The sequence below is a fragment of the Myiozetetes cayanensis genome, unplaced genomic scaffold (genome assembly GCF_022539395.1).
Source record: "Myiozetetes cayanensis isolate MyiCay16 unplaced genomic scaffold, myiCay2020 scf13, whole genome shotgun sequence".
NCBI lineage: Eukaryota > Metazoa > Chordata > Aves > Passeriformes > Tyrannidae > Myiozetetes > Myiozetetes cayanensis.
In genome coordinates, this window is record NW_026086937.1 from 15,993,524 (window position 1) to 16,008,687 (window position 15,164).

The 15,164-nt window shown below is 51.4% G+C and overlaps 1 long non-coding RNA gene across 11 annotated transcripts in view; it reads right to left on the reverse strand.

Moving 5' to 3' along the window:
* The window catches only part of LOC126636094 (uncharacterized), a 280,135-nt gene that overhangs the window by 15,053 nt on the left and 249,918 nt on the right, over window positions 1-15,164 (reverse strand). The window lies entirely within an intron of this gene.

A 15,164-nucleotide genomic window follows, 5' to 3' on the forward strand; every position in this document is an offset into this window, starting at 1 on the left:
ATATAAATCACTGGAAAGCAGGAAATCCTTAAGACCTAGGGGGAAGCTGTATGCTGTGTTTGCCTCTTAGCATAAACAGCTGCAGACCATAGAGCATAGCATCTTGCCATGTAGGTACCTTGCCATGTAGACCAAGAGCATATAGCATCACATCATGTAGGTACCAGAGCAAGCCAGACACCTGGACCTGAAATGGGGGAACTTGACTCCCTGTTTCAAAGATCTCTGAGTCAGTAAGTGAGCTCCTGGAAAGGGGTTAGAAACTCTTACTGAATTCGTGGGGTAGGACTCCCTGATGTTCTCCTGTGTAACGTTTCCAGTCCGAATTCCCTCAATGCAATGGAAACAATAATATTTAGACCATTTGGGGATGAGATTATTGCTTTAATAAATTGGTTTTTTATTGGTTCATTGTGGCAAATAAGCCCCCGATTGATTTTGCTCCTAATCAGCATGGAGAATGCATTCCATTGTAATTAAATCCCGTGTAACTGGGCACTCTGTGTTCACTTGTCTCTTAGCTTGCAGTGGCATGAGATACAGCACATCAAACGCTATACTCTACACGATAGGCACCCTGCCAGCCCGGGGAACGATGATGCTGGCCCGCCTTTAGTGTGCTTACAAACGACTATAGCTGAAGCACGTATGGAGCAGCAGGCATCGCTTGGGAGACGCAGAAAGTTATTAGAGGAGGAAGATGGCCAGGGATAAGGTCTTTTCTCTCGAGGAAGGTTTGAACCCTCTCTCTGAAAGGGCTCCCCCTCCCCTTCCCGCAGATCCCGCAGCCCCCGCCGCGGCTCCTCCGCCGCCGCCCGCGGGGCTCCGGCCGGGGTGCCCGGGGCAGCCGGGTCCCCTCCGCCGGCGGGAGCGCGGCCGGGCTGCCAGGCGGGCAGTTTTGAAGAGTCGATCTTCATAATACAAATCCCCCGGCTTCGCCTCCCCGCCAGCGGCGCGAGCCAGCTTTTTAATTGAATCCCGGGGATTTGGCCGCAGCCGAAAGCCCCGGTTCGGGCCCCAGCGCAGTGGGTCCCCCCTCCCGAGAGCAGGACCGTCTCTCGAGGGCTGATCTCTCGCCTCTAAAACCGAGGGAAGGGCGGGCTCCGGGGGCCTGGGTGAGCCCCCCGCCCCGGGCCCCCGGGAGACAGAGCGCGGGCTCGGCGCACCCCGGGGCTGGGGGCGGCGGGGGGGCCGGGGGGCAGCTGGCAGGGCCGCGGCTGCTCCCGCCTCTCGCCCGGGCAGCGCTTTAGGGGGGGCTCAGGCCGGATCCTGCCCATTCTATACGTTAATGCTCTTTTCTCTCCGGCTGCAGGGAAGCAGGCCAGCGGATAATTACCCCTCACTGCAATCCGCAGAGCTGGCCTAATCCGAAAGCTCAAGTGCCCGTAAGTAAAACTTCAGGAAAAGTTATTGAAACTGACAAATACAGGGTGACAAATAATCAATAAAAGCCCAGTCCCACATCCTTTATTGTTTCCAGGCACTAACAGCAAGTAATGAAACCTCGGCGAGGACGGGGGAGGAAGCGGCAGGGACCGGGCGCTGGGTTGGCTCCTGGAAAGCCCCCACTGTAAGAAGCCCAGGGAAGGACCTGGCAGCATAAGGGGAACGATCCCGTCCCCCTGGAAGAGAGGAAAATGTCAACCCCCCCCTCAGCACACCTCTTTCCCTCAAGTCCTCCCTGCCGCCCGGTAGCGGGGCCGGGGCACTCCGGGCTGGGCGAGCCCCGGAGGCGCCTGCCTGGCCGGGAGCTGCTGCCTGGTCCCGCGGGCAGGGACGTCCCGGAGCCCGGTGCCACCTGGAAGCCTCGGGCCACGCACCTCTTTCAGGCACCCGCACAAAAACCCAGGCGCTGTAATCTGAGTTCTGAAATATATAACACCCTTGGACACCCAACGCGCTGCTTCTCATTAGCATCTCGGCCCTGGATTTTCCACGCCGCAGTTTCTAAAGTTTCAGCGAAGGACGCTGGGCAAGATAAATCCGTGCTGTCGTTTCTCTCCCTTTCTGTCTCTCCGAATTAAGTTCTGATCTATCAGTTTAAACACTGGCCAGAAAGTTGATTCACTTTCTGTTAGGATTTCGGGTTAAACCGGGGGCTCCTCCAGTGTCTTTAAGCCTTTGAGCTGTGTAAATGAACTGCAGTGTCACATAATCGATGGGGAAAACTCAGCTGTCACAGATACGAAAGCAGCCTCCTGCCACAGCAATAACGTGATTTGGCATTTCAAAGTTTGGAAACGTGCTGTCTGCGCGTCCGGGGCTCGGGGAGGAAGAACTGAGCGGAGGAACGGGGGCGAAGCGCCGGGGCGGGCGTGGGGGACAGCCCCCAGCCCCGGTGGCCCACAAGCCCAGCAGCCCCAAGCCCTGGCGCCCCGCACCGCGGCACCCGCTGCCGCTCCCTCCCTCCCCGACACACGCTGCGAAAGTTGTTTCCCAACTTCGGCGTTTGGGGAGGGTTGACCCAGAACAAATCTCAGTGTCTCGGTGGCCTTTCCAAAGCGGCCGTGCCCCCCCGCCCCGAGCCTGCGGGACGTGCCCATCTGGAGCACGCACCGTGAGAGCAACTGTGCCGCGTACAGCCACAGCGGCCATCAGTCACTAAAAGCCACACGCTTCAGTGGGCCGAGGATAAAACGAAGTCCTGGTGACGCCTGGTTAAACCACTGACCCTCTTGCGAGGGCTGGAGAAGGGGGGGAGGCGACCCCCTCCAGACAAGCCCAGCTTTGGGGGGCTTCGCGCTGGGCTCCCCGCAGCACCCCTCACCCCGGAGCCGGCAGCACTGTCCCCAGGAGGACTCAGAGCAGCCTTTTCGGGGTGTCTCACAAGGAGACGAGGGACAGGGAGGGTCCCGGGAGGAGCCCCCCGCCCGGCCGTGCCGCTGGGGCGGCAGCGGGGGCGGCTCGCGTGGGCACGGGGTTCCCATCGAAATGTTCATTTTTATATCGGCTTGGGTGGAAAAACCAACCCGCGGGCAGGGTGTGCTCTAAGCCGCGGGGTAACCGCTGCCCTCGGCCCCCTGTCCCTCTGCACACCCCGATTTACTCTCACACACGCGCAGGAAAACAACTTACACAGCATGTTCAGATGCTCTCTGGAAGGGGAGGGCTTTAGCTTCAAATTAGGAAGCTCTCTCAGATGAATGATAAATTCCCCTTTGGTTAGGCTATGGTGTTTGATCATATCTTTGTGTTTTTGTCCTCACCACAAAGGGCCCCGTAGGCTGAATCAAGAAACAGGATTTCAGATGGTTTGATTTTATATAAAGAAACTGTTGCATTTGTAATATTATAAGACTCTAAAGGGAAAAATAAAACCTCTGTAGCTGAGACAAGGAGTGTGCCTAAGTGCCACTACATTTCTATCCCGATTTGGATATAATTTAAGTCTCCTTTGGCTTACAGTGATGTACTCTCCAACCTTGAGGCTATCCAAAAGGGGGGATTTAATGAGGCCGAGTTTATACACTTATATAATTTAGAGGTTCTGCTGTAGCTGTAAAATCACAATTGGTACATGTGTAGTGCAAAAGAGCTGAAATCCCATCCAGGGACCAAGTTGGCTATTTCTGAAGGAGCTGTCATTTCCAGCAGGGGGGCACAATGAGAAGGCCAGGAGCGATGGAGCTCTGATCTCCACCAAGGAGAGATAACCACCTGATTAAAATGGGGCTCTTGTTCCCTCGTTACTCGATCGTCGTGTGAACTTACCTTATTTACAATTATAGGCAATGAGTGAGTTGCCCAGATTGCAATACACCTATAGCTTTGGGTTTACCCCTCCCTCTGTTATCAAGACCATCTCTTGGACAGATTTGCAGACCACTCATAACATGGGAGCACACAAACGCTCTTAAGGAGAGAGTGGATGTGTTCAGAGCCCTATGCTGCTAGTGCAGCATGTGCACCCTCTCCCCCCCCCTCCAGCCTGGGACCCTAGAGGGAGGTTGGGCCCAGCAGAACCAGCCTGTCGAAATCAGGATGTTTACAGAGCTCAGACACGTGGGTGCACCACCAGAAAGCAAAGGGACTGGGTATTAGCTGAAGTACTGTTTTGTACTCCACATCTGGTATTTGCTCATTTTCTAGGTCGACTCGGGCAGGGCGGCTGTCGGATGACACCCCCTCTTGGGTCACTCCAGAGCCCAGGTGTGGACCCATGCCATCAGACAACGATGTACATCTACGCTGAGGTTTAACATTGTTCTCCGTTTTAATGTTAAATGGTGCAGTGTTTGCCAGATTATTATCCCACTATTGCTTGTGCATTTGTCTCTTATGTCTAGTGCCTGTCATTACACAAAGCGTTTTGAAGAGCTAATTTCAAAAGACAGAAAGTCTACACTTACTATAAAAGTCATTAAATTAGCATGACAAGCATAAAGTTCCTAGGTTATAATTTGGTTATAGATCTGAAACCTTCCCTGCTTTCTCTCTATCTTCAAGGATGAAGGCTGAAGCGAGACACCGACTCGAAGTTAGGACAACTGAGATGTTGATTGCTTGGTGGAGAAACAGGGAAGAGATGCGGGCTCCATCACCACCTTTCTTGCAGTGCAGCGGGTAACACGAAAGAATTCTGGTTTTCCCTCACATCTCCCAGCAGCCAGAGAAAGGTGTGATCAGGTGGGCTTCTACTGCAACAGGTGGGAACAAAAAAAAACAAAAAAAAACCAAAACACCTCAACAACAAAAAAAAAAAACCTCGATGCATTTCTCGTCGATTAAAATGTTGCTGGAATAGCAGGACGCGGTCTTGCCTTTTATATCCCACTAAATCCTAAGATGGGAAGATGTGTTATAAAAGCAGCCATTGGCTGTTTCCCCTAAAGCTGCAACATCCCATTCATTTTAATCGCTTCTTCATTTCGGAAGAAAGCCGGGAAGGGGAGGGGAAGAGCTGCTTCCCTCAGCTCCGTGTGCATCTGCAGTGACGGGGGACTGCAGGAAGCCCCAGTGGTGCCAGGAGCGGCAGCGTGGGAGCGCCCGCTCTGCCCGGCCGGGCATCCTCTCCCTGACACGTTGCATTTCGACAACGAGAAAATTAGAGAAGGGACGAGGCATTCAAACGCTGTGCTCGCAGAAGAGGCTGCGCTGGTAGTTATTTAGTCTAAAAATCTGCTGTCAACTTTTTTTTTCTTTTTTCTTTTTTCTTTTTTTTTTCATCAGGATTAGCGAGGTGCGTTTCTGTGGGCTGATTCGTTTGCTTTTAACCAGGCACGCTGCGAGTTGTGGAAGCTTTCCATTTACCTTTTCATCTTTAAGCGTTTTAATTATCATCACTGACCTGTTGGGCATACCTACAGTATCAATGTCCCTTTTACATCGCTGCCTTCCCTTTCTCTGCATGTTTCTGCTATTTAACACTTGCTACCTTTGCCATTAGAGTCCTAGAGTGACCCCCATGGGTATCTTTGAAAGAAAGACCCTCTGCATTCCAGCACTGCCTCCTTACCCAAGTAATAGCAAAGGGACCATTCAGACACATGGACCACACTGAAGCATTAATTAGGCTGATGAAATCCATAGAAATGTATGGATTCAGCATAATCGAGTTTCTTCTGCTGACTATAGTTAAGGAATACGTGAGCAGCTGGGAGAATAGAAAGTACTGTTAGGGTGAAGTCATGCATGTAATTGAGTATATTTAACATAACCATTTTAATGATCGGTGATTAAAAGTGCATCTACTTAAATTGTATACCTCTGCAATTTGTCCATATCAACTTTAGAGCACACACAAAGAAAAGGTCGTCATATAAATTTATAAACAAGATCCCTTCCTGGCTACACATGACTCGAGCTGGAATGATAACTCGGCAACAGCGAAGGGGGAAAGGCCTTTCACGAGAAAATAGCTACGCCAGTGCGATATTAATTAATCACTAGTTTGGCCCCCTTTCTCTCTTGTGCAGTCACAGTATTAGAAGTGCATAATAAGTGAGTTTTCTTTTCATCCGTAATTATTTATAACAATTAGATCACTCGGGAAAAAAAAAATCCCTGGGTTTCTTTCCCGTGTTAAAGGAGTAGCTTTTCCCTCGCCTGACTTTACTCTGTGTGTGTGTACACATACATATACACATACACATACATATATTTAAATACCATGTTTGGCGTGCTTCCCCCCCCGCCACACCCCACCCCGGCAGAAACCTTGCCGGAGACTCCGCAAAGAACCGACAAATGTTTAAACTTCTCCTGTCGCTAAACTTGTACGTGGAGAGGTTAAGGACTAGAAATGTGGACAGTGTCTAGGGGAAACGTAGTTGCTGGGCACAGCCGTGTCTCCTCGCAGGAGACCCCGCAGAATGGGAAATTAGCAGTCGAAATCTGCTAGTGGGGACTAGATCCCACAAAGCCCACGCGTTGGGAAGGCTGAGTGTCTCTCTCTCGCCTATTCAATCTGCCCAGGCTGGTTGCAGCGAATAAATAGAGTCATTGTGGAGCCTATACACAAACCGACCCAACTCCCTCCCCCATCCCTTCTCGCCCTCCCCCCGTCCCTTTATGCTTAAACGCACACAAATCTGCAACCGCTATGCACTAAGAGGAGCCCAAACTTTTCTTCCCTTTACTGTACGACGCCTGTGGGAAAGGTTTATTCACATGTATGGAATATGTACTTATGTCTGAGAGACCGGGGTTCATGCTGGGTAAAGGCAAACAGGAGCCTGCCAGGGGCAGGACCCATCCTGCCCTCTCCCCACCGAAGATAACGGTTCAAAGTAGCCAGATGCATTAAACAGCCACAAAAGGGGCGAAAGGGGGTTGGGGCGAAAGATTCACTTAAGTTTCTGGTGGAAAACTTAAATCGCGCTGTCTCCCCCTCTCGCAGCATCGCTGCAAGGTGAAATCCATTTGGCCGCATCCCTCCCAAGCGGCCCGCAGCCCGGCGGGGCGGGCGGCAGCCCCGCGCCCGGGGAACTTACTCCGTGCAAGAGAATTTGCAGCCTTGAAAGCATATTTTTCTTCCAGCTATGGTGGCACTTAAATGATAATGTAGGCAATGAAACTAGGGAGATTTATATCTTTTGGAAAGTAGGACGAGCCAGATGGTAATAGCGTCATTAACAAACAAACTTAGGATCTGCAAGTGAAGCTTGAAATTGGGAAAGAGATCTGGAGAACAAAAGGAGCTGCTGTTGAGGGGGGAAAAAGAGTCCCTCTTCTGCCGGCCAAATCTAAGAGCACAGTCTGGAGGGGCTGCTCCTGCCCAGTGCTAGATAATAAACGATGGCTTTTTCCTCCCCTGTTGTGACTGAGAAAGGACAGAGAAAACTTTTGCAATAGGCAAATGTGGCATTTATTTATGTGTAACCCTTTGTAGTCTCAAGTGTCCCAAATGGGCCTTTAATTCAAATCCCTAGTTTGATACAGAGGATCGCTTCTCCCAAGTTTATTTTAGAGAAACAAAGCACTGCTTGTGGAAGTTGAAGGGCCAAAAGTTCAGTAATTATTTTTTTGAATTAATAGTAACGAATAAATATTAAAGGTTAAACGTTATTCTCGGAGGCAGTGGAAGCATCTGCGGCATTTATTGTGTCCTCTCGATTTTTTTTTTTTTAAGCCCCCCCCAAACCTCTCACTGTTTGCATCAACACAGCAGCGGGGGAAGGTCCCAGGGTAGAGTCGGGATGCGGGACGTTCGGCGAGGGAACAGGAGGGCCCCCCGACCGGGTTTCTCCCTGTATCACTCTTCAGGTTGGCTCTCTAAACCCACCCCTGAGGGGTTCTCAATAGCCAGGGAAAAGGCCTTCGGCATAGATTTACCCAGCAGACAGTCCATAAACACCAGAGACCCACCAGCTCCAGGGCTTCAGCAGGACGGATGGGCTGTTTGACTCCTAGATTTTAACCAGTATGATCCCAAATGCTACAGAAATGTTTGGAGGTCTTTAGAAGATCCCTTCTAGAGTGAGGTTGATGGCTATTAGATGATTAGTGATTTAAAAGATGCCTGTTAACAGCCCCAAGTTGAGAGACATGGACCCACGCTCTAAAGTAAAAATCTAACGTGATTTTTTTTTTTTTAAATGTGCTGGAGATCTTTAAAAGCCCCGAGGACTTACCCTTAAGGCATTATTCAAAGAAAAAAAAACTGAGACTGGCGGTTCGTCACAGGCAATTGTAAAGGGTTTCAAAGGACCGATCAAACGAGTTGGAGAGTAATCTACATTAAAGTCCGGATGGCAGTGTTACAACATGCACCTGCAGGGTATTTGCTATCCGTGCCCCTTACAGAGCTACAAATCACCATTAAAGAAAGCTGCTTAAGCTTCCTCCGCGCTTCTAGAAAGACTTACTCGGGCTCCTTCACTTTGATATTTATACATCTTGTTATTGATAAGTGTGGGGCTGTTCAGCGCTCCCTTCCCCCTCCCGGACTGTCCCCGGGCACTTTTGCACCACCACCACCTGCCCCCACCCGGCGCACGGCTCCAGGCGAGTGTTCAGGGAGCCCGGCTCCACGAACGACACGCGTGGGCGTTGGGTTCCACCTCCCCTCCCGCGGAAACCTGCGATGTGCCGGGTCCAGGCGAAGTTTTGCTTTATTTTATTTATCAAGTTCCCCCCGGGCTCTGTCACCGGGGCGACCGGGGCAGCCCGGGCAGCATCGGCACGCGGGATGTCCCGGAGGATTTTCTCACAGTTGCGGGAGGCGCAGACATGGAAATGAGCTCATTGCGGGGAGTGGCGGCCACCTGGGCCACCCCAGGCCCGGCCCGGCCCGGCCCGCTGGGTCCAGGGGCTCCGGGAGATCGCCCGCTTTTTGAAGGCATTTAGGAGAAGTCCCGCGGTTTCACCCATCGCTGCGCAGAGCCCCGGAGCGGGCATGGTTAACCCTTGGCTCGCCGCGGGGCCGCGGCTGCCTCTCTGGAAAGCCCTGGCGACCCCGCTCCCCACTGCGCCCCCTCTTCGCCCCGCGCTCCCACGGGAAGCATCCAGTGTGCGCAGGGCTCCCCCCACCCCCACCTCAGGTGATATCAGCGGGGAAAAGTAAAGCTGTAAAACAAACAAACAAGTAGGGAAAGGTAGAGGGAAAAAAATTTCAAGATTTTCCACCCACTCGAGGAGAAAAAGCTCAAAGGTCAACAGGGATTCATCAATCGCTTCCCACGGCTGCAGGCAGGGCGAGTCGCTCAATCTGGATTTCTTTTCCCGGTAACTTTAGTGATCAAGTCTGTGTTTTCAATACTTCCCTCGACTGGGTGCTTGCAAACGAACAAAAGCCCCACCCGTCGCAGGTGTGAGGCTGGTGCCCCCGGGGTTTGGTGCCCACCGACGGCCCGGCTGAGCGGCGGGGGGGCCGGGCAGCCCCCACCCGCATCACTGAGACGTGGTGGCTCCTGCCCCGGGCAGCTGCGGCAGCACCCCAGGAGAGAGCAGAAAGGGGCTTCGCCGAACTGGTGGCGCAAGAGGATTTAGTTGGTTTGTCAAAACTTAAATAAATAAATAATAAAAAACCCCAAACAAACACCAAACCACGACACAGTAAAGGAAGGGAAAATATCCCGAATTCGGTGTATTCGCCTCATCTCTTGACAGTCCTGGCAGCGATGGGCTGCTCACAGGGCTGGTATCCATCACCCTGCCTGTTCCCCTCCCCCTAACCCCCTTCGATGATGGGCCCTTCTGGTGCTGCAAAGCGCGTATTGCTGGGCCCGGGGGAAGCTGGGACGGGGCGGGAGCCCCGCAGCGCTGCCAGCGCCCAGCGCAGAACTTTGCCAAACCAACTCTACTCCGCGGAATTGTCCCCAGAGGGGCCGGCGGTGAGGAGGGGAGTGAGTCCCGCCGCCCCGACCGGTCCATCCCAGGCAGGGCTCCTCCAGCCCAAGGGAAAAACGCGCAGCGCCCAAAGCGTGGGGCACTCCGCGGGGCAGCGCGCAGGGAGAGCGGATGCGCGTTGGGGTGCGCGACCTCCGCTGCCAGAAGTCGCTCAACTTCTCTCTTGGAGCCCTGTCCCCGCTGCTGTGCCTCCCCCGGGGAAGGCTTCCTGCTGTGATGTCACGGTGCAGCGGGAGGGTTTGAGTCGGTGGGACCGGACCAGGAGGGAAGGGACAGGAGACTTCGCAGGGCAGAGGGTGGCACAGAGTGGCGCTCGGCCGGGGGGCTCGTCCCGCCACCCCCGCCCGGGCTGGAGGGCTCTGACACGTCTCCTGCCACATAACGGCGTGCAAAACTCGCAGTCGCCTCCAACTGTTGCAAAACAAACGCCAGCACGTTTACAGGGTTGGCAAGAAGGAGGCGAACAGCAGCGCCGAGAGCCCAAAGCCCCCCGCTGCCCCCCGGCCCGACACCCCCCCCGGCCCGCAGCTGATGGGGCGAGTGAGGGGCGAGCGCGCCTTGGGCCAAGCACTAATTTGGTGTGTACGCTTAAGGCGGCCATCTGAGGGCTGTATAGCAACGAGGGGAAAGGGGTGTATTCGCGACTGGAAGATTTAGGTTGTTGCTAGGATGTGAGAACAAAAAATCTTCAATAAGTCGGGGAGGGGGGAGGACGGGGCAGAGGGGGAGGAAGGGGGGTTACAAGGTTTGTCACAGGGAAAAGTGCAGACATCTGCTGGAACTTCCATATCTAAGCTGTTCATTTACAGGAGCCAACTTCTGAAATCTCCACAATTAGATCTGCATTGTTCTTTCTCAACAACACTGCCTAGAAAGAAAAGGTCTTCTCTGTCGGGGCCAATCCAACGAAGCGTTTGACGTTATTAAATAATAAAGCGATTGTGATTTACATTGTTGTTCAGAAAAAGGGCCAATTATCCACTGTTATGTTGCCATAAAGATCATATTAACTCGAATTAGTAATCAAACAATATGCTAGCGTTAAAAGTATAGAGAGGACAACGCGACTGGTCTTGTTGCATCCTCACTTTTCCTTGTAAAACCAGAAGCATAAATACACTTGAAAGAGGCGCAGAAACTTCATCCTTAACGGGAAAAAAGTGAAAGAGGTACCAGCGTTTGTGATTAATGGTCCCCTGTGTTGACTGTTTTCAATTAATACAAAGCCACCCAAATCTTATATTGATTTTTCTGTTTACAAATCAAGTCTCCTTCCGAATATCACGGGAAATGTTCCACGGTGCTCCGCGGATCGGGATGGTTTTTGTTGTTGCTGTTGTCGGTTGATGTAAAGTCCGGATTAGAATTTGGATTTTGGGGCGCTATTTTTGTGGTTGAGTTTTTTGTTGTTGTTGTTTGGTTGGGTTTTATTATTATTTTGGTTTTGGTTTGGGATTTTTTTTTCAGAGTAATGTTTTTAAAAGCCTTTTGAGTTCGATCCAAAGACGAACTTCACCACCACCAAAATGCAAACCCAGCTGCACCCCTGCACTCCAGCAAATTTCCTCTGCCATAATCAAATAATTATTTTTATTAAAACAGTTATTAGGTTTATAACTCATTTACCACTTAAATTTGTGCAACCAACCAAGGCGATCTAAATAGGTTTGAGTTGCCCCTTGGGTCCAGGATGTAAGCGGTAAGAAGGAGGATTAATTATGGGTGTGTGCAGCAGGAGGACACAAAGGCTGTCCGGTGGCGCGGGGAGCAGCGGCGGGTCGCAGCCCCTTGCCCGGGCGGGGCCGGACACCCCGCGCCCCCCGCCCCGGCAGGGACGGGCACCCCCCGGCAAAGCCCCAACTCCGCTGCGCTTGTTATTAAGCTGCCACGGAGCGAAGGCTGGGGCTGGGGGAGCTCCAACTTGTTGGCAGTAAACAAGGCGCCGTCAGGTGATGATGCCCCGGCGCTTTCGAAACATCCCGAACAAAGTGTAAACGAGACGTATTTTTCATATAGGAACATCGATATGATCTCTTCTCTCCCATGTAGACAAGGTCCGTTCTTTTGTGCGCGGGATGACAAGATCTGACCTCTCGAAACGTGCTCCAAGCACCCACCGGCATTAGCCTGCTAGTTCTAATGTCATTTATTGCCAACACGTTTTGTTATCAGCTGGGGGATGGGGGGTTGGGACTGGGGGTTACTCGGAGATCAGGTTAGCTGTCAGCTTCTCCCGTTTAGCAGTACCCAGGCAAGAATGGCTTTGCCAAACTGTTCCAGGAGCTGATGCTATTTGCTGCCATGATTAGAGGGAAAAAAAAGAACATTCACACTAACATGGGTTTCTATAAGCAAACGCCGAGCAATTTTCCTCAGCGCAATGCATCAGCAAGTATATCCAAAAGGGCTTAATCTACTTCTTGCAGGTTAGGTGCAAGAGGAATCAGCGAGGGCTGCTCCGGGATGCCATGAAAATCCCGGCTCATTGGCTTGGCCGCGATAGGACGAGGCACATCAAATGCGAGGCGGAGAGGGACAGAATCAGTGAGCCCCCTTGGCTGAGGAGTGAGCCTTCACTCTGGAAATAATTTCGAATAAAACTTGTGTAACCAACTGTAACCATCTAGCTTCCTCTCAGCAGACCGTTGAGAGGGGGAGAAAAGGTAAAAAAAAATAAAATAAATAAAAAAGGTGACGAAAGTAAGCCAAGAAAAAAACAATCTGGACCGAATTAATAGGAGTGCAAAGTTTCTATCCGTGTATAAGGATAATATATTAAGCCAAAAGGAGACAGGTTATCTCAAAACAGGATTAATATGCTTTCGTGTGCAAGATTAGACCATCTCATCCATTTAAAAACAGTGTCTCTCCTCCTCCCCACAACACTTTTTATATATTTAAAAAAAAAAAAAAAAAAAAAAAAAAAAGAGGGAAAAATCTTTCCCCATTAGAAGCACTTGGAAAATGCGTTTTATTAATCGAGAGCCTTTTTTTTTCTTGCAATCAAATGTAACTGATGGTCCTGAATAAGCCGCCTTGTGAGGAAACGGGCCATTTTTTAAAACCTGTGATCAAAACAGACCTGTCTTCAGAGAGAGCACAGCAGATTTAAATGCTGGTCAAAAGGAGTCACAACTGTTCATTAAAAGCAAACCCTAACTAGTGCTAATGTATAGCCATTTTGTGAGCTCAGGACTGTGGAAAGAGGCGAAAAAAGTCTGAGAGTGTGAGCTGATGCCGTGCTGGCTGGCAGTGTGTGGTCTATTGTAGGGAATGTGCTTTTTCCACTGAACAGAGAGCCCCCCTCTTTTATTCCCCAGCTCTACTGCACCTGCACTGGATCAGGGAGCTACTGCCATTCACCACATCAACAGAGAAGACATCTCTGACAGCACTCAATTCATTACATTTCTTCCTGCTTTTCAAACCAACACAAAAAAAAAAAAAAAAAAAAAAAAAAGAGTATTGCCAATCAGTGCCGGGGGGGGCAGGGAAGAAATCTTACAATACTTTATATTCGCCACTCATTTTGGATTTCATTAGTCAGAAAACTCACTTCTCAGCCAGTTATAACTTCTTACTTTTTATTTTTTCTCTTTCCTCTTTCTTTCATTCTTTCTTTCTTTTTCTTTTTCTTTTTCTTTCTTTCTTTCTTTCTCCTTTCTTTTTCTTTCTTTCCTTCCTTCTTTCCTCCCTTTCTTTTTCTTTCCTTCCTTTCTTCTTTCCTTCTTTCCCTCCTTCGGGGGCTGCTGGAAGTGGGATCTGGGGCCGGTGCCACCTCCCTCCCCAGGGCCAGGCAGCTCCGCGCGGGGCTCCGCAGCCCCGGGAATGGAGCGAGGGGCCGATGGCGAGTCTCCCCAGGAGAGAGTTTATTCATAATTCATGATAGCAGAGCAGCCTGCACTCGGGAGACGGGGAGAAAGAAACAGCCAAGGAGACCAAAGTGTCTCCAGCAATTGCGGCGGGGGGGTGGGGGGATGGAGGGTGCGGGGGGTGTTACCAGGGGTGCCCGGGCAGGGGCGGCGGGGCTGGCGGCCACCCCGGGGAGGGGACGAGCCGGTCCCCCTAACCTCTGAAGAAAGTTGTTATTGGCCAAACTCTTCGAAAGGGACTCCGGGGAATTCGGGGGTAGTTTGGCTTCTTCAAGAACCGTTTTTCAGAAGCATTTGCAAGCGAAAGAAACCGAGCAGAGGGGTTTAGATTCAGGTATTTGATCTCGCCGGACCCAGACATCTAATTAGAGTGGCCTCAGCGATTGAAACGGTGTTAATTCCCATTGTTACCCGCTCAGATCCCTTGGCCCTCCACCGCTGGGATTCTCTCCTTTTCAAAATTCCGAATAAAAATCTTTCTATTTGAAACAAACAAGCAAACAATTTCTGTATTTCCCCCCTTTCTGGCCCATTTTCCTCCATCGCGAGCAAAAGCAAACACTCCTGGGTATTTTTTTCGCAGACGCTGGCAAAGAATCACACCCCCTCTGTGGGATCTTAACAGAAATAAATCACAAGGAGCTCTTGCCTACCTGAAAAGTAGGAGGAAATCCGAGTGTCTGGTTTCGGGTGTAAAGTGTGTATCGATAGACACAGCCGTCTCAGAAAAGGGACCCAATTAATCTATGGGTTTCTTTACATCACCCCCCGTTCGGATATGTGCTTTGGAAATATTGATTCATTGCGACAGGAAAGTCGCAACTACTGTGTGTGCATAACATGGGGAGGACACGGAGCGGGAACCCGCAGCAACGCAAAGCCCACTCGCGGGAGAGCCAGATTGCTTTTTAAGCTAAAACTAATAATTTCATAACTGATTCACATTCAATCTGGCGCCGATGACGTCACGGGGCATTAGCATACGAGGAGGGATGAAGCCAGTGTGGTTGGAGTTGATAAGGTGCCTCCTGAGGAATTCGCTGCTTGTTTTAATACATTAATTATTTCTCTGTCTTCCTCAACTTTTGCAATTTGTAAGAGCTTAAAGGAACCATCATTCCCAGCGACGGCAGAAGGACACGTTGGAGAGCTTCTCCCGTGGCACCCGCCCCGGAGCCTGGCAGCCGAGGGTAGCGTGGGGATGAGCCCCAGCCCCACTCCCGGAGCCCCGGCCCGGCCGCCCTGCAGAGCGCTGCGGGATTTGGTTCTAATTAAGCCGGTCCCGGCCCCGGGCGTCCCTACTCGCCCGAGTAAGCTCGGCTCGCTCAGATGGGCCTCCCCAGAGCAGGGAGCTTCCTGCAGGAGGGGAGGAGGGTTTGCAGGATCAGGCCCTCAGCCTGGGGTGTGTGTGAGCTGTGAGTGTGCATGAGTGAGTGCGAGTGTGTCGGTGCGTCAAGACACCCCCGAGGAGCCTTCCCGCGGGAAAGCCTCTGCGGAGGCCTG